General features: G+C 42.7%; 10 non-coding genes across 10 annotated transcripts; all 10 read right to left on the bottom strand.

Moving 5' to 3' along the window:
- Window positions 1-2,206: 2,206 nt before the first annotated feature.
- trnat-ugu (transfer RNA threonine (anticodon UGU)) lies at window positions 2,207-2,280 on the bottom strand. Its single transcript has one exon. It is a non-coding gene; the product is annotated as a tRNA-Thr (tRNA).
- Window positions 2,281-3,550: 1,270 nt separating this feature from the next.
- Window positions 3,551-3,624, bottom strand: trnat-agu (transfer RNA threonine (anticodon AGU)). The gene has a single exon. It is a non-coding gene; the product is annotated as a tRNA-Thr (tRNA).
- A 1,280-nt stretch (window positions 3,625-4,904) lies between these two features.
- On the bottom strand, window positions 4,905-4,978 carry trnat-cgu (transfer RNA threonine (anticodon CGU)). Its single transcript has one exon. It is a non-coding gene; the product is annotated as a tRNA-Thr (tRNA).
- A 1,234-nt stretch (window positions 4,979-6,212) lies between these two features.
- Window positions 6,213-6,286, bottom strand: trnat-cgu (transfer RNA threonine (anticodon CGU)). The gene has a single exon. It is a non-coding gene; the product is annotated as a tRNA-Thr (tRNA).
- Window positions 6,287-7,945: 1,659 nt separating this feature from the next.
- On the bottom strand, window positions 7,946-8,019 carry trnat-agu (transfer RNA threonine (anticodon AGU)). The gene has a single exon. It is a non-coding gene; the product is annotated as a tRNA-Thr (tRNA).
- Window positions 8,020-9,291: 1,272 nt separating this feature from the next.
- On the bottom strand, window positions 9,292-9,369 carry trnat-cgu (transfer RNA threonine (anticodon CGU)). Its single transcript has one exon. It is a non-coding gene; the product is annotated as a tRNA-Thr (tRNA).
- Window positions 9,370-20,374: 11,005 nt separating this feature from the next.
- trnat-agu (transfer RNA threonine (anticodon AGU)) lies at window positions 20,375-20,448 on the bottom strand. Its single transcript has one exon. It is a non-coding gene; the product is annotated as a tRNA-Thr (tRNA).
- A 2,605-nt stretch (window positions 20,449-23,053) lies between these two features.
- trnat-cgu (transfer RNA threonine (anticodon CGU)) lies at window positions 23,054-23,127 on the bottom strand. The gene has a single exon. It is a non-coding gene; the product is annotated as a tRNA-Thr (tRNA).
- Window positions 23,128-24,401: 1,274 nt separating this feature from the next.
- Window positions 24,402-24,475, bottom strand: trnat-agu (transfer RNA threonine (anticodon AGU)). Its single transcript has one exon. It is a non-coding gene; the product is annotated as a tRNA-Thr (tRNA).
- A 1,275-nt stretch (window positions 24,476-25,750) lies between these two features.
- Window positions 25,751-25,824, bottom strand: trnat-cgu (transfer RNA threonine (anticodon CGU)). Its single transcript has one exon. It is a non-coding gene; the product is annotated as a tRNA-Thr (tRNA).
- Between the last annotated feature and the right edge of the window lie 1,171 nt (window positions 25,825-26,995).

Here is a 26,995-nt window from a genome sequence, read left to right as displayed (position 1 = left end):
CTCATTCAAACCCATTTCATCTGCCAAAGTCAGCCTGTAATGCAGTCTCAGTCAGCACAGACATGGTCTCTAAGGTTTTGACAAGCCTGGGTGCTGCTCTCTTTGAAAAGGCCTTGCAGGGAGTATTTGAGTCAGTTCATGTTTCGTAGTCACCGAGGACGTTGACTATATTTGCAGGGGAGTATGTAGCCGGGTGGTAAATCTGTTAAATATGTTAAATGATTTTCCACTTAAATTTAGTATAGTTTAACTGTTAATATATGTAATTGTTACACTGTCAAGCCATGTAAAATGTCATTTGATGTATTTAAATTGTGAGGCAGATTGTGAGTGTATTTTTATAGTTTTGGTTGTCATTGCATGTTTTGACCAGTAAGTGGCAGTGGCGGACTTTTATTGTAACTCCGTGCAAGGTATCCAAGTGCATCTTGGGTATTCTTTCTTTTTTTTCTTGTGTGGAGCGCCTGAAGATTGCGGTGACAGTGCTCTGACTCCGTAGTAAGTAAGGGTAAATATCTTGTGAAATATACCTGTAACATTATTCCAAACAATATTGTATGTCGGTAATTTGACAAGATGGTTTGATTTAGACGCTACTGGAGTTGATGTTCGGTGATTTTGGGCGCGAGCCGTCGACCGCTGTTCGCCATTGCAGGCATGACAAGGTAATGTTGGCGTGAATAAAGCCACACCATGCCATTGTATTTGGGATGTAAAGGTTTTATATGCATTTTAATTCTGTTTAAAGGTAACTGACAGAGTGAGAAGTTGCGCGATCTTCAGGAAGTTCCACATGTCTTTGTTAAACCCTGTTTAACGTACATAGTCCACTGCCGTATTTTGCACCGTATTTTGTATTTATTATTTCCCTTTTTAAAATCTTTTCTGTTAAACTTGCCACATCTGTGAACATTTATGAGCTGTTTGCTCGAAAGACACAGGAATGTATGCACTCAGTAAAACGATCTGCATTCGAAGGTTCAAACAATAAAATTAAAGCTACAAGAACCCCGGAAGTAATTGTGTCCTGTGTGGTATCTAATTCCACGGGCTACATTCATAAATACTTTCAAATCACCATTAAACGCATTTTGTTCCGAGACATACATAAAATTGCATTCTTGCCTTTGGCAAAAGACCCTTCAACTAAATTAACAGGACAGGAGGGCGTATTTCCTGATGGAAAAAAGAGCACATTGAAAGACTAAGGCATACACTTCAGGAATTTAAACCTAGGATCTCATGTACAAGACAGGCAGTTAAAACAAAGCACATAATTTTGTTCATTTTGTGGTTGGATTAATTGGGAATTGTTACGGAAAAGAGGTTATAACGATAAGAATCTAGACTAATGTATCTCGGAAAACCATTTACACAGAGCTGTAGAAGAGGAGCTCAAACCATGCATGCTCAAAATCAAGTTGCTTCGTCATAGAAATGCAGCCTTAGATATGACATACAAACCATCATGCAAATGGATATGAGTTTTTTTCCAACTGCACAAAATAACACTAAAAGACAAAGCGCGGAGTATTTTGGATTTGACCCGGGGATTTCTTGTTTTCCAGACAGATATTTTGACCCAACTCAGCAACAGAATCTCCCCAAAAGGGCTCCAAGAGACTCTATGAACGACTGTCTAGAACCAAATCGAGTTGCTTGAGGTATTTTTCTATACGCAAGTGTATCAGTTCTCTTAACACAGACTTTAAGAAAAGAACTAAGTGAGGCATAATTAGCAAACTGCACTTCTTTTAGACATGTTCAAAGAATTCCTTCCTGCGGAAATCACCAGTCCATGAAAAGCATAGCCATGTAATAGGCAACGTTGAAGGTGTAGATTTATGAACACATGCAAGAAATGTGTTTAATAAGATCTAAAACAAACAGCTCACATTTTGTCATGAAAAAATAGGCAATTTTAGTGAATTTGCACACAATTACAGCGTAGAATTCCTTTCAAGTTTAAAGAATTTGGTAGGCTTTTCTTGCTACCCTGTTATGTAAGCATAGCATGATAAACAGTTGCAACTAATAAACCAAAGAATTTGTCTGGTGGACGCAGGGTCGGAAAAGAAACGGCATTGTCAATATGTTTTTAAATTCATGACTTGTCTCTGGGAGTTCAACACATTAAACAAGGGATATTCACACACCCAGACATATATTAGCAACATCTGTACACAGATATGGTGAACAGCTGGTTAGGCACTGCTGGGATTTGAACCCAGGATCTCCTGTTTACAAGACAGGCACTTTGACCAGCTAAGCCACAGCGCCTTGAAACATGCACAAAGACCGAATCTGTGGAATTGTTTCGAATGGAGTCAAGTTCCTTCATGGATTTCTTCAATCCCGTTTATCAGTGATCTTCATAAATACTTTCAAATCACCCTTAAACACACTGTGTGCCATTGCATACTTAAAATTGCATTCTTGGCTTTGGCTGAAGACCCTTCAGTCAAATGAACAGGACAGGGGGGTGTATTTTCTGATGGAAGAAGAACACATTGAAAGACTCGGGCAGACACCTCAGGAATTTAAACCTAGGATCTCTTGTTTGCAAGACAGGCAGTTCAAACAAAGCTCCTCATATTGGCCATTTTGTGGTTGGATTAATTGGGACTTGTTACGGAAAAGTAGTTATAACGGTAAGGATTTAGACTAATGTGTCTCGGCAAACCATTTACAGAGAGCTGTATAAGATGAGCTCGAACTATGCATCTTGAAAAACAAGTTGCTCCGTCACAGAAATGCAGCCTTAGATGTGGCATACAAACCAGCATGCAAACGGACATGACTTTTTCCAACTGCACAAAGTCACACTGAAAGACAAAGCCGGGAGTATTTTGGATTTGAACCGAGGCTACCTTGTTTGCCAGAAATATTTTTTGACCAAGTCAGCCACAGTACCTCCCCCAAAGAGCTTTAAGGGACTATATGAAGAATCGTTTCGAACCAAATCGAGTTGCTTAAGGTATTTCTCTATTTGCAATGGTATAAGCGCTCTTAACAACGATTTTCAGAAAGAAAAAAAGGAAATGAGTGATATTGCTAACATTTACAGGTTAAAACTTATCTAAGGTTTAAAGAATCGTGCAGGCTTTTATTTTTACTCTGTGATGTAAGCATAGCATGATGAACACAGCTGCAGTTAATAAGCTAAAGAATGGTTCTGTTAGATGCAGGGTGGAAAAAAGAACCAGCATTGACAGTACTAATTACATTCATGACTGCTGGCTCTGTCTATCCGTCAGTGCTGATAGATGTGCTTGCACATGTATATCCAACGGACACATGATTAACTTAATATGCTGAAAATGTTTTATCCTTGTATGCTTATATCACATTGTACAATGAATGTCGTGGCATGCTTTTAAATGTAGATTTTTTTTATTTACCTTTAGGTTTCAGTAAAATTAATATAACAGTCAAGGTCTTAATTATTACTGAAGGACTCATAACAGAAATCACAATGGACAGGACGGCAGTTCAACACAGACATTAAGGAATATCCAGACGTATACGAGAAATACTTGTACAACTGGTTAGGCACTGCTGGGATTTGAACCCAGAATCTCCTGTTTACTAAACAGGCGCTTTGACCAGCTAAGCCACAGCGCCTTAAGTAAGCTTTGGTAGTGACTGTTTGTGGAATTGTTTAAAACTGAGGCAATCTACTTCATGGATACGCTATAACACAAGTTTGTCTGTGACCTTCACAGACTTTCAAAACATCATTAAACACCTTTGGTACCATTGTAGACAAAAATAGCATTCTTTGCTTTGGCTAATGACTTGGCAAGAAAATCGACAGGAGAGAAGGTAGTATTTTCTGATGGAAGAGTATCACACTGAAAGACGCAAGCAGAAACATCAGGGATTTATACCTAGGATATGTTGTTTACAAGACGGGCAGTTCACCCAGAGCACATCCCTTTGGCCATTTTGAGGTTTGATTAAATGGCAATTGTTACAGAAGAGAAGTTATCAAAATAAGGGTTTAGACCAAAGTGTCTCGATGCCCATTTACACAGAGCTGTTGAAGATTTAAAAAAAAAAGTGGAGTAGAGTCTACTATACATGTTGAAAAACATTTAACTTCGACATAGAAATGCAGCCTTAGATTTAGTACAAAAACGTTCATGCACATGGGTATGACTTTTTCTAACTGCACAAGATTACACGAAAATACAAAGCAAGGAACAACTTGGATATGAACCGATGATATCTTGTTTGCCAGACACACATTTTGACCAACTCAGCAATAGCATCTCCCCCAAAGGACTTCAAGGGACACACTGACAAACTGTCTCGAACCAAATCGAGTTCCTTGAGGTATTTCCATATATGCTAGTGTACCAACTCTCTTAATACAGACTTTAAGAAAAAAAAATGAAGAACTAAGTGAGGCATAATTAGCAAATCGTGTGCTTCTTTTAGACATGTTCTAATAATTCCTTCCTGCAGAAATCAGTAGTCCACCAAAAGCATAGCCATGGAACAGGCAACTTCAGAGCTGTAGATTCATAAACACACGCAAGGAATGAGTTCAACAATATCTAAAACAAACAGCTTACATTTTGTAATTAAATCTTAGACCATTTTAATGAGTTTGCAAACGATTACAGGTTAAGTTCATTTCAAATTTAAAGAATTTGGCATGTTTTTCTTGGTACTCTGTGATGTAAGCATAGCATGATAAACAGCTGCAGCTAATAAACTAAAGAATTGGTCTGTTGGATGCAGGGGTGGAAAAGAAACAGCATTGTCAATATATATTTTTTTAATTCATGGCTCTTGTCTCTGTCTCAGGGTGTTCAACACATAAAACATGGGATATTCACACACCCAGACATACACTAGCAATGTTTGAACAACACAGATAGAGTGAACAGCTGGTAAGGCACTGCTGGGATTTGAACCCAGGATCTCCTGTTTACGAGACAGGAACTTTGACCAGCTAAGCCACAGCGCCTTGAATCAAGCTTGAAGAGCGAATCTGTGGAATTGTTTCGAACGGAGTCAAGTTGCTTCATGGATTTCTTCAAACACGTTTATCAGTGATCTTCATAAATACTTTCAAATCACCATTAAACGCATTTTGTTCCGAGACATACATAAAATTGCATTCTTGCCTTTGGCAAAAGACCCTTCAACTAAATTAACAGGACAGGAGGGCGTATTTCCTGATGGAAAAAAGAGCACATTGAAAGACTAAGGCATACACTTCAGGAATTTAAACCTAGGATCTCATGTACAAGACAGGCAGTTCAAACAAAGCACATAATTTTGTCCATTTTGTGGTTGGATTAATTGGGAATTGTTACGGAAAAGAGGTTATAACGATAAGAATCTAGACTAATGTATCTCGGAAAACCATTTACACAGGGCTGTAGAAGAGCTCAAACCATGCATGCTCAAAATCAAGTTGCTTCGTCATAGAAATGCAGCCTTAGATATGACATACAAACCATCATGCAAATGGATATGAGTTTTTTTCCAACTGCACAAAATAACACTAAAAGACAAAGCGCGGAGTATTTTGGATTTGACCCGGGGATTTCTTGTTTTCCAGACAGATATTTTGACCCAACTCAGCAACAGAATCTCCCCAAAAGGGCTCCAAGAGACTCTATGAAGGACTGTCTAGAACCAAATCGAGTTGCTTGAGGTATTTTTCTATACGCAAGTGTATCAGTTCTCTTAACACAGACTTTAAGAAAAGAACTAAGTGAGGCATAATTAGCAAACTGTGCGCTTCTTTTAGACATGAAGAAAGAATTCCTTCCTGCGGAAATCACCAGTCCATGAAAAGCATAGCCATGTAACAGGCAACTTTGAGCCTGTGGATTTATGAACATGTGTTTAATAATATCTAAAACACACAGCTCACATTTTGTCACAAAAAAATAGGCAATTTTGGTGAATTTGCACACAATTACAACATAGAATTCCTTTCAAGTTTAAAGAATTTGGTAGGCTTTTCTTGCTACCCTGTTATGTAAGCATAGCATGATAAACAGTTGCAACTAATAAACCAAAGAATTGGTCTGGTGGATGCAGGGTCGGAAAAGAAACGGCATTGTCAACATGTTTTTAAATTCATGACTCTTGTCTCTGGGAGTTCAACACTTTAAACAAGGGATATTCACACACCCAGACATATATTAGCAACATCTGTACAACACAGATAGAGTGAACATCTGGTTAGGCACTGCTGGGATTTGAACCCAGGATCTCCTGTTTACGAGACAGGCACTTTGACCAGCTAAGCCACAGTGCCTCGAAATATGCACAAAGACCGAATCTGTGGAATTGTTTCGAACGGAGTCAAGTTCCTTCATGGATTTCTTCAAACCCGTTTATCAGTGATCTTCATAAATACTTTCAAATCACCCTTAAACACACTGTGTACCATTGCATACTTAAAATTGCATTCTTGGCTTTGGCTGAAGACCCTTCAATTAAATAAACAGGAAAGGGGGCTTATTTTCTGATGGAAGAAGAACACATTGAAAGACTCGGGCAGACACCTCAGGAATTTAAACCTAGGATCTCTTGTTTGCAAGACAGGCAGTTCAAACAAAGCTCATCATATTGGCCATTTTGTGGTTGGATTAATTGGGACTTGTTACGGAAAAGTAGTTATAACGGTAAGGATTTAGACTAATGTGTCTCGGCAAACCATTTACACAGAGCTGTATAAGATGAGCTCGAACTATACATCTTGAAAAACAAGTTGCTCCGTCACAGAAATGCAGCCTTAGATGTGGCATACAAACCAGCATGCAAATGGACATGTCTTTTTCCAACTGCACAAAATCACACTGAAAGACAAAGCCGGGCGTATTTTGGATTTGAACCGAGGCTACTTTGTTTGCCAGAAATATTTTTTGACCAAGTCAGCCACAGCACCTCCCCCAAAGAGCTTCAAGGGATTATATGAAGAATCATCTTGAACCAAATCGAGTTGCTTAAGGTCTTTCCCTATATGAAAGGGTATAAGCGCAGTTAACAAAGACTTTCAGGAAAAGGAAATGAGTGAGTTTGTTAACATTTATAAGTTAAATGTATGTAAAGTTTAAAGAATTGCGCAGACTTTTTACTCTGTGATGTAAGCACCGCATGATGAACACAGCTGCAGTAAATAAACTAAAGAAAGTTTCGTTTAGATGCACGGTGGAAAAAAGAACAAGCATTGACAGTATTAATTACATTCATGACTGTTGGCTCTGTCTATCCATCAGTGCTGATAGATGTGCTTGCACATGTATATCCAACGGACACATGATTAACTTAATATGCTGAAAATGTTTTATCCTTGTATGCTTATATCACATTGTACAATGACTGTCGTCGCATGCTTTTAAATGTAGATTTTTTTTAATTTACCTTTAGGTTTCAGTGAAATTAATATAACAGTCAAGGTCTTAATTATTACTGAAGGACTCATAACAGAAATCACAATGGACAGGACGGCAGTTCAACACATACATTAAGGAATATCCTGTTAGGGTTTGTGGAAGACCCCAAGCGCACGACACCAGACAGAGATGGGGTTAGCCGAAAACTGGCGTACTTTATTCAAACATAGGAAGGCAATGAGCGACAAGGAAAAAACGGAAAGTCCAAGGGGGAAAAAAACTCGCGGGTAATCCAAACGGGAACAAGGCAGGATACTTCCACGGGGAAACCTTGCAAGGGAAAAACGTGAACCAAGGGTTGGGATGAGTTCGTAGAGAAAAGGACCGTGAGAGGAGAGTCGCCGCTACTGCGGGGAGATTACAACACGAAATGACAACGGGCACGTGGGAGGCCACCAAACTTAAGCCCAGCCCTGATGAACCGATTGGCTGCCGGCGTGGGGTGGGCGGGCCACGGCGCGAGGTGGGCGAGCCATAACATATCGAGACGTATACGAGAAATACTTGTACAACTGGTTAGGCACTGCTGGGATTTGAACCCAGAATTTCCTGTTTACTAGACAGGCGCTTTGACCAGCTAAGCCACAGCGCCTTAAGTAAGCTTTCGTAGTGACTCTTTGTGGAATTGTTTAAAACTGAGGCAATCTACTTCATGGATACGCTATAACACAAGTTTGTCTGTGATCTTCACAGACTTTCAAAACATCATTAAACACCTTTGGTACCATTGTAGACAACAATTGCATTCTTTGCTTTGGCTAATGACTTGGCAAGAAAATCGACAGGAGAGAAGGTAGTATTTTCTGATGGAAGAGTATCACACTGAAAGACACAAGCAGAAACATCAGGGATTTATACCTAGGATATGTTGTTTACAAGACGGGCAGTTCACCCAGAGTACATCCCTTTGGCCATTTTGAGGTTTGATTAAATGGGAATTGTTACAGAAGAGAAGCTATCAAAATAAGGGTTTAGACCAAAGTGTCTCGATGCCCATTTACACAGAGCTGTTGAAGATTTTTTAAAAAGTGGAGTAGAGTCTACTATACATGTTGAAAAACATTTAACTTCGACATAGAAATGCAGCCTTAGATTTAGTACAAAAACGCTCATGCACATGGGTATGACTTTTTCTAACTGCACAAGATTACACGAAAATACAAAGCAAGGAACAACTTGGATATGAACCGATGATATCTTGTTTGCCAGACACACATTTTGACCAACTCAGCAATAGCATCTCCCCCAAAGGGCTTCAAGGGACATATTAACGAACTTTCTCGAACCAAATCGAGTTCCTTGAGGTATTTGCATATATGCTAGTGTACCAACTCTCTTAATACAGACTTTAAGAAAAAAAAAGAACTAAGTGAGGCATAATTAGCAAATCGTGCGCTTCTTTTAGACATGTTCTAATAATGCCTTCCTGCAGAAATCAGCAGTCCACCAAAAGCATAGCCATGGAACAGGCAACTTCGGAGCTGTAGATTCATAAACACACGCAAGGAATGAGTTCAACAATATCTAAAACAAACAGCTCACATTTTGTAATTAAATCTTAGACCATTTTAATGAGTTTGCAAACGATTACAGGTTAAGTTCATTTCAAGTTTAAAGAATTTGGCATGTTTTTCTTGGTACTCTGTGATGTAAGCATAGCACGATAAACAGCTGCAGCTAATAAACTAAAGAATTGGTCTGTTGGATGCAGGGGTGGAAAAGAAACAGCATTGTCAATATTTTTTTTTTATTCATGGCTCTTGTCTCTGTCTCAGGGTGTTCAACACATAAAACATGGGATATTCACACACCCAGACATACACTAGCAATGCTTGAACAACACAGATAGAGTGAACAGCTGGTAAGGCACTGCTGGGAGTTGAACCCAGGATCTCCTGTTTACGAGACAAGCACTTTGACCAGCTAAGTCAGCCACAGTACCTCCCCCAAAGAGCTTTAAGGGACTATATGAAGAATCGTCTCGAACCAAATCGAGTTACTTAAGGTATTTCTCTATTTGCAATGGTATAAGCGCTCTTAACAAAGATTTTCAGAAAGAAAAAAAAGGAAATGAGTGATATTGCTAACATTTACAGGTTAAAACTTATCTAAAGTTTAAAGAATCGTGCAGGCTTTTATTTGTACTCTGTGATGTAAGCATAGCATGATGAACACAGCTGCAGTTAATAAGCTAAAGAATGGTTCTGTTAGATGCAGGGTGGAAAAAAGAACCAGCATTGACAGTACTAATTACATTCATGACTGTTGGCTCTGTCTATCCGTCAGTGCTGATAGATGTGCTTGCACATGTATATGCAACGGACACATGATTAACTTAATATGCTGAAAATGTTTTATCCTTGTATGCTTATATCACATTGTACAATGACTGTCGTGGCATGCTTTTAAATGTAGATTTTTTTTAAATTTACCTTTAGGTTTCAGTGAAATTAATATAACAGTCAAGGTCTTAATTATTACTGAAGGACTCATAACAGAAATCACAACGGACAAGGGCGGCAGTTCAACACATACATTAAGGAATATCCATACGTGTAATATATTCTCTATATTATCTGGATGTATCTTATACTGCTAATATATCCATAACAGTGATTTGAGCCGGAGACCAATTCCCAACGTCTTGTCCTCTTTATTGTAACTCTCCGACTGTCGCAGCAGTCAACATCCAGGGTATATGAGAGCCTAGCTTAACCACCACTAGGTAGCGCTGTTGGTCTACTACACTCCTCCCCCTTAAACTATGAAGTTCCCCTACTAAAATATTATCACTCTAAAACATGCTGATATGGCAAATTACTTTCAACATCTTTTACTTTGTCATTACTGGTTACACAACACTCTTCGACCCACATTTGCCCATTTACATATCAGTCTCAGGAACTCTTTTTCACATTTTTTCTGAACAGGAGTTGAACAATTTAGTCTCTCAGGAACTCTTTTATTCAGGAACTCGGCTGATCTTACAAAGACAGTCGTTTTGGAGGTGCCCTCTCTCTCTGAGGGTATCGGCGCTCAACCACCTCAGGGGAAGTGGATGCTCGGTGAGGAGGCGACACGGCCTTGCCCACCGAACCTCGTAAGGGTGTTGCAAGCTTCTCCGGAGCCTGCATCCTTGGAACGGGTGTATCTTTAGGTGAGTACGGGCTAGCACCTATGGCTCCAGGTGTGCCTTTCCCCCCCAAATCCGCAACTGCAGGGTAGGTGTTGCTGATACCCATCTGGTCATCCTGAAACTGAAATGCCTCAGGAGGACTGGAGGGTCGGTCGAACAGCAGATGGTCAATGTGGACTGAACGTCGGTTCACTCCATTCCACACCAGGTAGGTGACTGGTCCGAGTCTCTTTTCCACTGTCCCTTTCGTCCACCTCTCCTTTCCTCCACGGAAGTTTCGGATCAGTACTGAGTCCCCCTCTGACAGATGTCTCAGCTTCGAGGCGGGTTGGTCATGATAGTCCTTCTGCTTTTGTTGTTTGGCCCCCACCACTCGAGCGAGGTCTGGCTTCAGCAGGCTGAACCTGGTCCTAGGCTGACGTTTGAGGAACAGTTCTGCTGGTGTGTGTAACCAGGTTAAAATTAATGTTTTTATTTTATTTTGTTTGCGTATGAAATATCACCAAATCCTGTCTGTGTGCTGTTATTTGTGTTAAATACATTTTATTTTATGTCATTATTTACTTTTATGTATGTTTTCCAACGACCGTCATATACATGTACTGTCGCTTTAAGAGAGAGGTCTTGTGGGTACACGGAAGAGGGAACGCGGGAGAGGCCATTTTTGTTTTGTGGGAGGAGTCTCAAGCAGCAATCGAGCCGAGCCACACGTGTTTCTTACCGTAGGACAGTTTTGCTGGTTGAGGAGAACGTAACCTTGAGTATCCCTGTAAGAAGATACTGCAAGCTGTGGGATAAAATACTTGTTTATCCTTTCTTACATCGGAGTCCCGTGGACGGTTTCTCCTTCTAACGCACACGAGTGAAGTTCGGGCAGTGGTTGAACTTCGACCCCCACGTCCCTAAGAAACACCGCTCCCGCTGAGGACTGGACGTTTGTCGAAGGGTTTGAAACCAAAATAAATGGCAAGGTGGGCCAAATAGAGTCCTGTGTGTCCCCCCTCCTTCCTTGATCATGATGATGATGATGATGAGAGACTGAGGGCCCCCACAACACCTGGGGCCCCACCCAACAAGAACACAACGCAGAGCTAATGATGAGAGTGACGGGCATGCAGCAGGCTGACCAGCATAGAACAGCATAGGACTGCCCCCGTTACATTGGTGCCGTGACCCTCCTGGATCCTGAGAGTGACATCAGTTGCTCGCCGCGGGAGGCTGCTGTCGTCATCAAGCCCCAGACGTCCTCAGGTATTTCTACAGACTGTACACTCATGTTACAGTGGACTGGAGTTGAGCTGTGTGGACACTGGACAGTCATAGCTGTGGTTACCATGGACTGGGCTTGTGAACAGGACATTTGTATATACTAAAGGAAGAAAAACACACGGGGAAAAAAAGGAAAAAAAGGTTAATGTTGATGTGATTGAAGGACTCGTGTGAATAATCTATTGGTGAATTTGTTGATTGTGTGTGATTGTTTCAATCTCTTAGTGATTTCTAGATTCAATTATTTAAATGAATTGAGCTTTTCACTTTTTTATTTTATTTTTTATTTTATCTGAGTGTTAGAGGTAGGAACATGGCAGAGGGTGGTTCGTACGTAGGTAGGGGTAACATTGCTGATCAGGATCTTTTGGATCGCCAGTGTGCTATGGAGAGGGGGTACCAGTTAGATGTGGGTGGGGGTTTACGGCTAGGTGTAGGTAGGAGTTTCGGGCAGCTCTTAGAGGGCGGGGAACCAGACACCAGAGCACCAGGACCTAGAGACCCGACCACATGTGGCACTCCTCAGTTCACTTCCACACGCTACGTAGAACGGGCCAGGCCAGGTATCAGCGAAGGGGCTGTGCTAGGTAACAGCGAGCAGCCAGTGGGTGAGTTAGCCATGCTCATTACTCGGTTAGCAGAGAAGATAGGAGAGTCAATCACTGCTAAGCTGCAGGAAACACAAGTGCTTAGAAACACACACACAGACAGTGCTAGGTCTGCTGAACAGTGTTCGGAGACAGTGCCTAGTGTTAGAGTAGTAATGCAGACAGACGCTAGGGAGCCTCCTATTTTCAGGGGCGATAGCTCTGATAAGTTTACAGTTCATGAGTGGGAGAGCCTTATGACTTTGTATTTGAGGAAGCGAGCCATTCCAGTTAGTGAGCAGTCACATGAGATTCTAGCTAAGCTTATGGGGAAAGCAGGGGACGTGGTGAGGATAAAGCTGCGCAACACATCTGTCGACCACATAGTGAACCCCCAATTTTTGATGTACTGAAGCAACACTTTAGTGACCTCACATACTCGAGCATGCCCCTGGCGGACTTTTACAGTACGCTGCCCAAGCCAGGTGAGGACGCTATGGAGTATTGGATTAGGCTTAATAAAACAGTGGAGGTGGCTGACGAATGCTTGAAGTGGCAGGGCCGTAGTATTGAAGAGCCAAGCCACGAGGTAAGCATGATGTTTATCAAACACTGTCCAGATCAGTCTCTTGCCAATGTTTTTAAGTTCAAGTCCGCAGGGAAATGGTCTGCTAGCGAGATCCAGGAGAGGCTTGATGAGCACATGCTGGAGAGGAAGTCCCGTGTTGCTGCAGGTGGACAACGTGAAGCAGGCGCGGTAGAGCGTAGGTTCCATTCACAGGTTCATGTCCCTGTAGTCGACATGGCTCCCGACTTGAACACGACCGTGCCGGTGGTGCCATCTCCCGTCCCGGCTCATGCGTCATCTCCTATACCATTTTGTGCAAGGTCTCCTACACCGTCTCCCGCACCGTCTCCCGCACCTGTCTCTGGCGGTGATGACTATATGAGGAGTTTGGTGAGCTTGCTAGACCGTTTGGTCACAATGCAGACTCAGGTTCCAGTTAGCGCTGCAGTCCGGACACCGACGCTGACTCAACCGCCAGCTAACGCCGCAGGGCGGGTGCCAGACGCACCACAGAGGTTGTGCAGGGTTTGTAAGTCTCCGGATCACTCCACATTTTCCCACTGCAGCCGGGAGAACCGATGTATAAACTGTTTGTCTCCTGGTCATTGGGAGAGGGACTGTCCTCACCCTCAGCCGCCCAACCAGCTCCGTTCTCAGCCTGGTGGAAGAGCTGGTCGTCAGTCTCGTCCGTTAAACTACTAAACCCACACCTAGAGAGGGATGGTGTGGGTAATGTAGATGTATCCCTCACCGATGTCTCCGACCTGGCTCACTTGTATGAAGACAAGTGTGCCAAAGCACCTCAGGGTTCGCGTATGGTCATTCAGGCGACACAGAGGATTCAGGCTTTCAGTGACTTGTTCTATGCTCCTGTTCTTGTCAACCAGAGTGTGCAGCTTAATGGCATGTTGGATACTGGCTCTATGTCATGCAGTATCAGTGAAAATGCAGTAGAGAAGCTCCGCTCTGGGAGTGTTTTACCTGAGAAGCAGCAGCCTGAAGAGAACATTGTCTTGATTGGCTGCGGTGGTCTGGAGACTAGGCCTGATGGTTTTTATGACCTCAACATGCAGCTTTATGGTGTTTCCTTTGTCATACCCACTCTGGTCGTGCCCGGTCAGCATGATGATCTGATAGTCGGCACAAACGTCATTAAACATGTGGCCCATGTACTCAAGAGTGGTACTGAGTACTGGGACATCGCGTCCAGACAGGAACATCCGTCTAGTCCTGACGTTGAACAGTTCTTGTCCATGTTCACGAATGTAGAGCGCTGGAGGGGTGGTGCAGTTCCTGAGAAGATAGGTACTGTTAAGCTCACCCAGGCCGTGACACTCTTACCGAGGCACGAGCACTTAGTCTGGGGCAGACTTCCTGCTAAGGTGCCTATGTCAGCTGGAAGCACTGTTGTTGTGGAGCCGACAGACTTCAAGGCCATGCCACGCAGTGTCCTCGTAGGTCGACTTGTCACACCGCTCTGGGGTGATAGGTGGGTACCCATGACTGTTGTCAATCCATCTGACAAAGCCATCACACTGAAAAGGAACTGCAAGTTGGCTGATGTGTTTCCATGCTTGGCGATTGAGGACTTTAATGTTTTCCAGGGACTGCAATCAGTTGCAGGGAGGCATGAGTCCAACGCCACAGATAGTGCCTGTCCCCCTGTCCAGCCGGCTAGGAGTTTGTCAGAGCTCGGACTCAGTGACATTGACCTCAGCTCCTGTCAGGTTAGTGAGGCATGCAAGTCCCAGCTCACTCAGCTGCTCACCGAGTACCATGACATCTTCTCCAGGGACTCTCTGGACTGTGGCGAGGTCACAGGATACACACATCGCATCCATCTGGTGGATGAGCGCTCCTTTCGCTTGCCCTACAGGAGGGTTCCCCCAGCCCACTATCAGAAGTTGAGACAGGTTCTCACTGATATGGAGGAGAAAGGGATTATCCGGAAGTCCTCGAGCGCATACGCTTCACCGCTGGTTATGGTATGGAAGAAGGATGGCGGGCTTCGGATCTGCACTGATTTCAGATGGCTGAATGCTCGGACCTTGAAAGACGCTCATCCCTTGCCACACCAGTCGGACTGTCTTGCCGCGCTGGGTGGTAACTGCCTCTTTAGTACGATGGACCTCACCTCTGGCTTCTTCAACATCCCAATGCATGAAGATGACAAGAAGTACACTGCTTTCACGACTCCCCTTGGGTTGCATGAATACAATCGCATGCCACAGGGCCTTTGTAATAGCCCTGCAGCCTTCATGAGAATGATGATTGGGATCTTTGGGGATCTGAACTTCACGAAGCTTTTGTGCTATCTTGATGATCTTCTTGTCTTCGCGCCGTCAGAGGTTGAGGCTCTATCGAGGCTCCGCACTGTGTTTCAGAGGTTGAGGGAGAACAACTTGAAACTGGCTCCGAAGAAGTGTCATCTGCTGCAGAAGCGGGTGCGGTTTTTGGGCCACGTGGTTGATGGCGGAGGTGTGTCTGTCGATCCCTCCAAAGTAGAGGTCATCTCCAACATGACAGTGCAGGATCTCATGGAAGGTGATGGGTGCACGCCTTCTGTTCGTAGGATCAAATCTTTCCTTGGTATGGTATTTTACTACCAGCATTTCCTCCCGAACTGCTCCTCCGTGGCTAAGCCCCTGTTCGCCCTTACAGCTGGACAAAAGAGGAGGGGGAGGTCAGCTAAGGATAAGAAGCCCCATGGCAGCTTCCGTAAGCTTACCTCCGCAGACTGGACGGTGGAATGTGGGGAAGCATTTGATCTGTTGAAGACGATGTTACTGGAGTGTGTGGTGCTTGCCCATCCAGACTTTGAGGTGCCTTTCATTTTGTCGGTCGATGCGTCTTTGGACGGACTCGGCGCGGTGCTGTCTCAAGTGCCCCGAGGAGAGTCCAAGGCCAGACCTGTTGGTTTTGCAAGCAAGTCCCTCAGTGCCTCACAGCGGAAGTATCCAGCTCATAGACTGGAGTTCATGGCGCTGAAGTGGAGTGTTTGTGAAAAGTTCAGCCACTGGCTGAAGGGTCAAAGCTTCACCGTTTGGACAGATAATAATCCGCTGACTTATCTCCTAACGAAGCCGAAGCTTGACGCGTGTGAGATCCGCTGGGTGTCTAAGTTGGCGTCTTACACTTTCGATCTCAAACACCTGCCAGGGAAGAAAAACGTGGTGGCGGATGCCTTGAGTCGCGACCCTTTTTCCAAGCCCGTCAGTCAGAGGCTACTTAGGGAGCCCTACCCGGCCCTTGTTCAGGAAGCCGACGGGGTTGAGGGGGACTCTGTGCAGGATGTTTTCAGACTCAGTTGCCAGTCCCAAACAGTGAGTAGTGCGCGATCTGGGTTTGCTTGTGATGCAGCTGAGGTCAGGGCTTTTTGTCAAGCCAAATGTGACTGGCCTGATGCATCAGTATTCACAGCACTCAGTTTGGTCCAGCACGTTCAGCATCTGTCGGGTGGTCAGGATACACTGCCAATGTTATCCACCGAGGAGCTCAGGTTGAGTCAGGAGCAGGACCCCTGCATCTCCAAGGTGTTGCCCTTTGTCGCTGTTCGGAAGCGGCCATCGAGACGTGAGAGGCATGGTGCTGACCAGAAGGTCCTCAGGCTGTTGAAACAGTGGGAGAAGTTGGAAGTCAATGATGGTGTCTTGTACAGGGTGACAAAGGACCCAGTGTCCAAGCAGAGGAGGTCTCAGTATGTTTTACCTCTGAGTCTGAAAGACAAGGCACTGTCTGGCATCCACGATCACGCTGGTCATCAGGGCCAGGACCGTACTCTCTCTCTTGCAAGGCAGCGTTTTTATTGGCCTGACATGGAGAGGGATATCAGAGCATATGTCAGATGCTGTCGGAGATGTGTGTTTGGGAAGACCCCAGAGCCAGCTGCTTGCGCGCCCCTGGAGAGCATTAAAACTTCCGCACCGATGCAGCTTGTGTGTATGGATTTCTGGTCCGCTGAGGACAGTAAGCAGCGGTCAGTCGATGTCTTAGTGGTTACTGACCACTTCACTAAGCTTGCTCACGCGTTCCCCTGCACTAATCAGACAGCGAAGCAGGTCGCCAAGAAACTCTGGGATCATGTATTCTGTGTTTACGGGTTTCCAGAGAGAATACATTCTGACCAGGGCACAAACTTTGAGAGTAACCTGATTGCAGAGCTTCTCAAGTTGGCGGGTGTAGCGAAGTCCCACACGACGGCCTACCATCCTATGGGTAATGGCGGGACAGAGCGTTTTAATCGCACGATGGGGAATATGCTCCGTTCCCTTCCGCTTCAGCAGAAGCAACAGTGGCCTCAGCAGATCCATTCTCTCACGCTCGCGTACAATGCCACTGTTCACGAGACCACGGGTTATGCACCTTTCTTCCTGATGTATGGGCGTGTCCCAAGACTGCCGGTGGATGTTATGTTCAGGCAGGTTTTGCATGATCCTCACGTTGTTGACTATGACTCCTTTGCTCAGTCTCTGCTTTCCTGTCTAAGGAGTGCAATGGAGATCGCTCAGAAGCACTCCACGGCTGAGCAGCAGCATCAGGCGCGACAGTACAACAGACACGCCAAGGGCACTGTCCTGTCTGTCGGGGATCGTGTTTTGGTTGCGAACCAGAGTGAGCGAGGGAAGAGAAAGTTGGCTGACAAATGGGAGAACGGAGTGTGACGCAAAGGCGATTGGTTTCTGGTCCCCATTTTCCATTATGTGTGACATTACCGCACCTATCCCATAAAGGGATGCGTCAAAAGCTAATCTCAGTGGTTTCTGCGTGTCGTAGTGTACTACTACTGAGCTTTTCACTAACTGTTCTTTGGCAGCCTTGAATGCTGCTGCACTCTCTGGTGTCCATTTCCATTCGATTTCCTTCTTCAGGAGTTGGTGTAGTGGCTGCAATACGGTCGACAGATCTTTCATGAAACGGCCATAATAGTTTAACAGTCCTAGGAATGACCGTAGCTCTGTGACGTTTGTGGGCTGGGGTGCATTTACGATGGCGGCAACCTTTGTCTCAGTGGGGTGAAGTCCCTCTTTATCTATTAGATGCCCCAGGTACTCTACTTTCTCCTGCATGAAGTCACATTTTGCTCTTTTCACTCTTACCCCGTAGCTCTCCAGTCGGCTCAAAACCTCATCTAGGTTCCCCAGGTGCTCCTCTCTTGTTCTGCTTGTGACTAGTATGTCATCGAGGAAGCAGGTCACATGCTCTAAGCCTTGTAGTATCTGGTCCATCACATTCTGGAACATAGAAGGTGCACTCAACACTCCATATGAAAGTCTGTGATAAACATACAGTCCTTTGTGGGTATTTATTGTTAAATACTTCTCTGAGTCCTTCTCTAACTCAAGCTGTTGGTAGGCATGTGAGAGATCTAATTTGCTAAAGAGAGTGCCCCCGGCCAGTGTGGCAAAGAGATCCTCGGCGTTCGGTAGTGGATAGGTCTCCTCTTCCACACTCTGATTAACCGTGACTTTATAGTCTCCACAGATACGAATTGACTTGTCTGATTTGGGTACAACTACTATCGGGGCAGCCCACTGACTATGGTCTATCGTTGAGATAATACCAGCTTTTTCCAGCCTATCTAGCTCTTTTTCAACTGCGTCTTTTAGTGCGTATGGCACTGGTCTTGCCTTTCTGAAGACAGGTTTTGTATCTGGCTTCACTTTGATATTTGCCTTAAATTCACGAATAATGCCAGGCTCGTCAGCAAATACTGCTTTGTGTCTCTATAACACTGCCTCTACATCTGTGTTATCACTGCCCCCTGCTGGTGTAACTGAGAATATGCTTGCCCAGTCTAGTTTAAAATTGGCCAGCCAGTTACGGCCAAAGAGGGCTGGTCTGTCACCTTTCACAATCACAAGAGGTAAATCTCCACTCTGGTTGTCATATTTCGCATTGACAGTCACTTGGCCCATCAAGGGAATGTTCTCACCGGAAAAGGTTGACAGACGCACTTTACTTTCTTTCAGTGGCAGGTGTGAGAGATGTTCCTTGTAAACTATCTCAGATACCAGGGTTACGGCAGCTCCTGTGTCAAGCTGCATGTCTACAGGGTTTCCTTCTAACTTAATATTGACCTTAATGTCCTTTTTTCCATTACCAACTGTATTTGTGGAGTACACTGTATTCATCGGATACGCACCAAACAGTTCATCCTCATTTCCATCTCCTCTCTCACTTGGACTGTGGTCTTCAGCCACATATTGTGTATGTCCCTGTCTATTTTTAGTTTTACACATTCTTGCTATGTGCCCTACCTTGGAACACTTGTGGCATGTCTCGGTTTTATACCTACATACTTGAGCTGCATGGTTGTTACCTCCACATCGGTAACAGGGTTGGTGCGTTTCTGTTCTCTGTGGTCTAGAGTTATCACTGGTAGGTTGCTTGCTTTTCCACTCGCTGGTGGACGACTTGCTTCTCCACGCACCCTTGCTTGTTCTCTTCTTGTCTATTTTATTCACAGTTGCAGCTCCGCTTGGTTTGCTGGCAAACTCCAGCGTATTCTTTGACGCCATTTCCATAGATAAGGCCAGCTCACATGCTTTTGCAAAAGTCAGATTGTGTTCTGCGAGCAACTTTCTCTGAATAGCCTCCACCTTTAAACCACTAACAAATCGGTCTCTCAGTGCTTCATTTAAATGCTGACCGAATTCGCAATGTGTGGACAGGTGCTTTAAAGCAACCACATAATCAGACACTGACTCATTTTCTAGTTGGTTTCTTTTCTGAAATCTAAAACGTTCAGCTATGATTAGTGGCTTGGGTTTATAACGGGATGCTAGTTTCCCGCTCAGTACTGCATACGTGAGGCTACTCGGTTTTTCTGGTATGCAGAGGTTCTTTCGTAGGCTATAGGCTTCTGCGCCTATCACAGACAGGAAAACATTTGCCTTTTTAACTTCCTCCACTTCATTAACGATCATCCATTGCTCCAATATTTCAAGGTACGACTCGAAGTCCTCTTTACCTTCCTTGTATTCAGCAATATTGCCGATGAAATGCACCATGCTTGTGCTTGGCTTGGCTAGCTAGTCTTTTCTTGCTAGCTGGCTGTAAACTAGCTTGTAACGTCACGTTGCTTCGTCCGCTTTTATTAACTACTGGGATTACCTTCTCACATTAAAGGTATCCCATCCTCGTCGCCACTGTAATATATTCTCTATATTATCTGGATGTATCTTATACTGCTAATATATCAATAACAGTGATTTGAGCCGGAGACCAATTCCCAACGTCTTGTCCTCTTTATTGTAACTCTCCGACTGTCGCAGCAGTCAACATCCGGGGTATATGAGAGCCTAGCTTAACCACCACTAGGTAGCGCTGTTGGTCTACTACAATACGTATACGAGAAATACTTGTACAACACAGTGAACAACTGGTTAGGCACTGCTGGGATTTGAACCCAGAATCTCCTGTTTACTAGACAGGCGCTTTGACCAGCTAAGCCACAGCGCCTTAAGTAAGCTTTCGTAGTGACTCTTTGTGGAATTGTTTAAAACTGAGGCAATCTACTTCATGGATACGCTATAACACAAGTTTGTCTGTGATCTTCACAGACTTTCAAAACATCATTAAACACCTTTGGTACCATTGTAGACAAAAATTGCATTCTTTGCTTTGGCTAATGACTTGGCAAGAAAATCGACAGGAGAGAAGGTAGTATTTTCTGATGGAAGAGTATCACACTGAAAGACACAAGCAGAAACATCAGGGATTTATACCTAGGATATGTTGTTTACAAGACGGGCAGTTCACCCAGAGTACATCCATTTGGCCATTTTGAGGTTTGATTAAATGGGAATTGTTACAGAAGAGAAGCTATCAAAATAAGGGTTTAGACCAAAGTGTCTCGATGCCCATTTACACAGAGCTGTTGAAGATTTTTTAAAAAGTGGAGTAGAGTCTACTATACATGTTGAAAAACATGTAACTTTGACATAGAAATGCAGCCTTAGATTTAGTACAAAAACGCTCATGCACATGGGTATGACTTTTTCTAACTGCACAAGATTACACGAAAATACAAAGCAAGGAACAACTTGGATATGAACCGATGATATCTTGTTTGCCAGACACACATTTTGACCAACTCAGCAATAGCATCTCCCCCAAAGGGCTTCAAGGCACATATTAACGAACTTTCTCGAACCAAATCGAGTTCCTTGAGGTATTTGCATATATGGTAGTGTACCAACTCTCTTAATACAGACTTTAAGAAAAAAAAGAAGAACTAAGTGAGGCATAATTAGCAAATCGTGCGCTTCTTTTAGACATGTTCTAATAATTCCTTCCTGCAGAAATCAGCAGTCCACCAAAAGCATAGCCATGGAACAGGCAACTTCGGAGCTGTAGATTCATAAACACACGCAAGGAATGTGTTCAACAATATCTAAAACAAACTGCTCACATTTTGTAATTAAATAAAAACTAAATCTTAGACCATTTTAATGAGTTTGCAAACGATTACAGGTTAAGTTCATTTCAAGTTTAAAGAATTTGGCATGTTTTTCTTGGTACTCTGTGATGTAAGCATAGCACGATAAACAGCTGCAGCTAATAAACTAAAGAATTGGTCTGTTGGATGCAGGGGTGGAAAAGAAACAGCATTGTCAATATTTTTTTTTCATTCATGGCTCTTGTCTCTGTCTCAGGGTGTTCAACACATAAAACAAGGGATATTCACACACCCAGACATACACTAGCAATGTTTGAACAACACAGATAGAGTGAACAGCTAGTAAGGCACTGCTGGGATTTGAACACAGGATCTCCTGTTTACGAGACAGGCACGTTGACCAGCTAAGCCACAGCGACTTGAATCAAGCTTGAAGAGCGAATCTGTGGAATTGTTTCGAACGGAGTCAAGTTGCTTCATGGATTTCTTCAAACATGTTTATCAGTGATCTTCATAAATACTTTCAAATCACCATTAAACGCATTTTGTTCCGAGACATACATAAAATTGCATTCTTGCCTTTGGCAAAAGACCCTTCAACTAAATTAACAGGACAGGAGGGTGTATTTCCTGATGGAAAAAGAGCACATTGAAAGACTAAGGCATACACTTCAGGAATTTAAACCTAGGATCTCATGTACAAGACAGGCAGTTCAAACAAAACACATAATTTTGTCCATTTTGTGGTTGGATTAATTGGGAATTGTTACGGAAAAGAGGTTATAACGATAAGAATCTAGACTAATGTATCTCGGAAAACCATTTACACAGAGCTGTAGAAGAGGAGCTCAAACCATGCATGCTCAAAAACAAGTTGCTTCGTCATAGAAATGCAGCCTTAGATATGACATACAAACCATCATGCAAATGGATATGAGTTTTTTTTCCAGCTGCACAAAATAACACTAAAAGACAAAGCGCGGAGTATTTTGGATTTGACCCGGGGATTTCTTGTTTTCCAGACAGATATTTTGACCAAACTCAGCAACAGAACCTCCCACAAAGGGCTCCAAGAGACTCTATGAAGGACTGTCTAGAACCAAATCGAGTTGCTTGAGGTATTTTTCTATACGCAAGTGTATCAGTTCTCTTAACACAGACTTTAAGAAAAGAACTAAGTGAGGCATAATTAGCAAACTGCACTTCTTTTAGACATGTTCAAAGAATTCCTTCCTGCGGAAATCACCAGTCCATGAAAACCATAGCCATGTAACAGGCAACGTTGAAGCTGTAGATTTATGAACACATGCAAGAAATGTGTTTAATAATATCTAAAACACACAGCTCACATTTTGTCACGAAAAAATAGACAATTTTAGTGAATTTGCACACAATTACAGCGTAGAATTCCTTTCAAGTTTAAAGAATTTGGTAGGCTTTTCTTGCTACCCTGTTATGTAAGCATAGCATGATAAACAGTTGCAACTAATAAACCAAAGAATTGGTCTGGTGGATGCAGGGTCGGAAAAGAAACGGCATTGTCACCTTGTTTTTAAGTTCATGACTCTTGTCTCTGGGAGTTCAACACATTAAACAAGGGATATTCACACACCCAGACATATATTAGCAACATCTGTATGACACAGATAGGGTGAACAGCTGGTTAGGCACTGCTGGGATTTGAACCCAGGATCTCCTGTTTACGAGACAGGCACTTTGACCAGCTAAGCCACAGTGCCTTGAACTATGCACAAAGACCGAATCTGTGGAATTGTTTCGAACGGAGTCAAGTTCCGTCATGGATTTCTTCAAACCCGTTTATCAGTGATCTTCATAAATACTTTCAAATCACCCTTAAACACACTGTTTGCCATTGCATACTTAGAATTGCATTTTTGGCTTTGGCTGAAGACCCTTCAATTAAATTAACAGGACAGGAGGGTGTATTTTCTGATGGAAGAAGAACACATTGAAAGACTCGGGCAGACACCTCAGGAATTTAAACCTAGGATCTCTTGTTTGCAAGACAGGCAGTTCAAACAAAGCTCCTCATATTGGCCATTTTGTGGTTGGATTAATTGGGACTTGTTACGGAAAAGTAGTTATAACGGTAAGGATTTAGACCAATGTGTCTCGGGCAAACCATTTACACAGAGCTGTATAAGATGAGCTCGAACTATACATCTTGAAAAACAAGTTGCTCCGTCACAGAAATGCAGCCTTAGATGTGGCATACAAACCAGCATGCAAATGGACATGACTTTTTCCAACTGCACAAAATCACACTGAAAGACAAAGCCGGGAGTATTTTGGATTTGAACCGAGGCTACCTTGTTTGCCAGAAATATTTTTTGACCAAGACAGCCACAGCACCTCCCCGAAAGAGCTTTAAGGGACTATATGAAGAATCGTCTCGAACCAAATCGAGTTACTTAAGGTATTTCTCTATTTGCAATGGTATAAGCGCTCTTAACAAAGATTTTTAGAAAGAAAAAAAAAGGAAATGAGTGATATTGCTAACATTTACAGGTTAAAACTTATCTAAAGTTTAAAGAATCGTGCGGGCTTTTATTTGTACTCTGTGATGTAAGCATAGCATGATGAACACAGCTGCAGTTAATAAGCTAAAGAATGGTTCTGTTAGATGCAGGGTGGAAAAAAGAACCAGCATTGACAGTACTAATTACATTCATGACTGCTGGCTCTGTCTATCCGTCAGTGCTGATAGATGTGCTTGCACATGTATATGCAACGGACACATGATTAACTTAATATGCTGAAAATGTTTTATCCTTGTATGCTTATATCACATTGTACAATGACTGTCGTGGCATGCTTTTAAATGTAGATTTTTTTAAATTTACCTTTAGGTTTCAGTGAAATTAATATAACAGTCAAGGTCTTAATTATTACTGAAGGACTCATAACAGAAATCACAATGGACAGGACGGCAGTTCAACACATACATTAAGGAATATCCAGACGTATACGAGAAATACTTGTACAACTGGTTAGGCACTGCTGGGATTTGAACCCAGAATCTCCTGTTTACTAGACAGGCGCTTTGACCAGCTAAGCCACAGCGCCTTAAGTAAGCTTTGGTAGTGACTCTTTGCGGAATTGTTTAAAACTGAGGCAATCTACTTCATGGATACGCTATAACACAAGTTTGTCTGTGATCTTCACAGACTTTCAAAACATCATTAAACACCTTTGGTACCATTGTAGACAACAATTGCATTCTTTGGTTTGGCTAATGACTTGGCAAGAAAATCGACAGGAGAGAAGGTAGTATTTTCTGATGGAAGAGTATCACACTGAAAGACACAAGCAGAAACATCAGGGATTTATACCTAGGATATGTTGTTTACAAGCCGGGAGTTCACCCAGAGTACATCCATTTGGCCATTTTGAGGTTTGATTAAATGGCAATTGTTACAGAAGAGAAGTTATCAAAATAAGGGTTTAGACCAAAGTGTCTCGATGCCCATTTACACAGAGCTGTTGAAGATTTTTTTAAAAAAAAGTGGAGTAGAGTCTACTATACATGTTGAAAAACATTTAACTTCGACATAGAAATGCAGCCTTAGATTTAGTACAAAAACGCTCATGCACATGGGTATGACTTTTTCTAACTGCACAAGATTACACGAAAATACAAAGCAAGGAACAACTTGGATATGAACCGATGATATCTTGTTTGCCAGACACACATTTTGACCAACTCAGCAATAGCATCTCCCCCAAAGGGCTTCAAGGCACATATTAACGAACTTTCTTGAACCAAATCGAGTTCCTTGAGGTATTTGCATATATGCTAGTGTACACAGACTTTAAGAAAAAAAAAGAAGAACTAAGTGAGGCATAATTAGCAAATCGTGCGCTTCTTTTAGACATGTTCTAATAATTCCTTCCTGCAGAAATCAGCAGTCCACCAAAAGCATAGCCATGGAACAGGCAACTTCGGAGCTGTAGATTCATAAACACACGCAAGGAATGTGTTCAACAATATCTAAAACAAACTGCTCACATTTTGTAATTAAATTAAAACTAAATCTTAGACCATTTTAATGAGTTTGCAAACGATTACAGGTTAAGTTCATTTCAAGTTTAAAGAATTTGGCATGTTTTTCTTGGTACTCTGTGATGTAAGCATAGCATGATAAACAGCTGCAGCTAATAAACTAAAGAATTGGTCTGTTGGATGCAGGGGTGGAAAAGAAATAGCATTGTCAATATTTTTTTAAATTCATGGCTCTTGTCTCTGTCTCAGGGTGTTCAACACATAAAACAAGGGATATTCACACACCCAGACATACACTAGCAATGTTTGAACAACACAGATAGAGTGAACAGCTAGTAAGGCACTGCTGGGATTTGAACCCAGGATCTCCTGTTTACGAGAGAGGGACTTTGACCAGCTAAGCCACAGCGCCTTGAATCAAGCTCGAAGAGCGAATCTGTGGAATTGTTTCGAACGGAGTCAAGTTGCTTCATGGATTTCTTCAAACATGTTTATCAGTGATCTTCATAAATACTTTCAAATCACCATTAAACGCATTTTGTTCCGAGAGATACATAAAATTGCATTCTTGCCTTTGGCAAAAGACCCTTCAACTAAATTAACAGGACAGGACGGTGTATTTCCTGATGGAAAAAGAGCACATTGAAAGACTAAGGCATACACTTCAGGAATTTAAACCTAGGATCTCATGTACAAGACAGGCAGTTCAAACAAAGCACATAATTTTGTCCATTTTGTGGTTGGATTAATTGGGAATTGTTACGGAAAAGAGGTTATAACGATAAGAATCTAGACTAATGTATCTCGGAAAACCATTTACACAGAGCTGTAGAAGAGGAGCTCAAACCATGCATGCTCAAAAACAAGTTGCTTCGTCATAGAAATGCAGCCTTAGATATGACATACAAACCATCATGCAAATGGATATGAGTTTTTTTTCCAGCTGCACAAAATAACACTAAAAGACAAAGCGCGGAGTATTTTGGATTTGACCCGGGGATTTCTTGTTTTCCAGACAGATATTTTGACCCAACTCAGCAACAGAATCTCCCACAAAGGGCTCCAAGAGACTCTATGAAGGACTCTCTAGAACCAAATCGAGTTGCTTGAGGTATTTTTCTATACGCAAGTGTATCAGTTCTCTTAACACAGACTTTAAGAAAAGAACTAAGTGAGGCACAATTAGCAAACTGTGCACTTCTTTTAGACATGTTCAAAGAATTCCTTCCTGCGGAAATCACCAGTCCATGAAAAGCATAGCCATGTAACAGGCAACGTTGAAGGTGTAGATTTATGAACACATGCAAGAAATGTGTTTAATAATATCTAAAACACACAGCTCACATTTTGTCACGAAAAAATAGACAATTTTAGTGAATTTGCACACAATTACAGCGTAGAATTCCTTTCAAGTTTAAAGAATTTGGTAGGCTTTTCTTGCTACCCTGTTATGTAAGCATAGCATGATAAACAGTTGCAACTAATAAACCAAAGAATTGGTCTGGTGGATGCAGGGTCGGAAAAGATACGGCATTGTCACCTTGTTTTTAAGTTCATGACTCTTGTCTCTGGGAGTTCAACAC

This window comes from Lampris incognitus, chromosome 9 (assembly GCF_029633865.1).
Source record: "Lampris incognitus isolate fLamInc1 chromosome 9, fLamInc1.hap2, whole genome shotgun sequence".
NCBI lineage: Eukaryota > Metazoa > Chordata > Actinopteri > Lampriformes > Lampridae > Lampris > Lampris incognitus.
The sequence above is the reverse complement of the archived record's forward strand: the minus strand, read 5'-3'. Positions and strand labels throughout refer to the sequence as shown.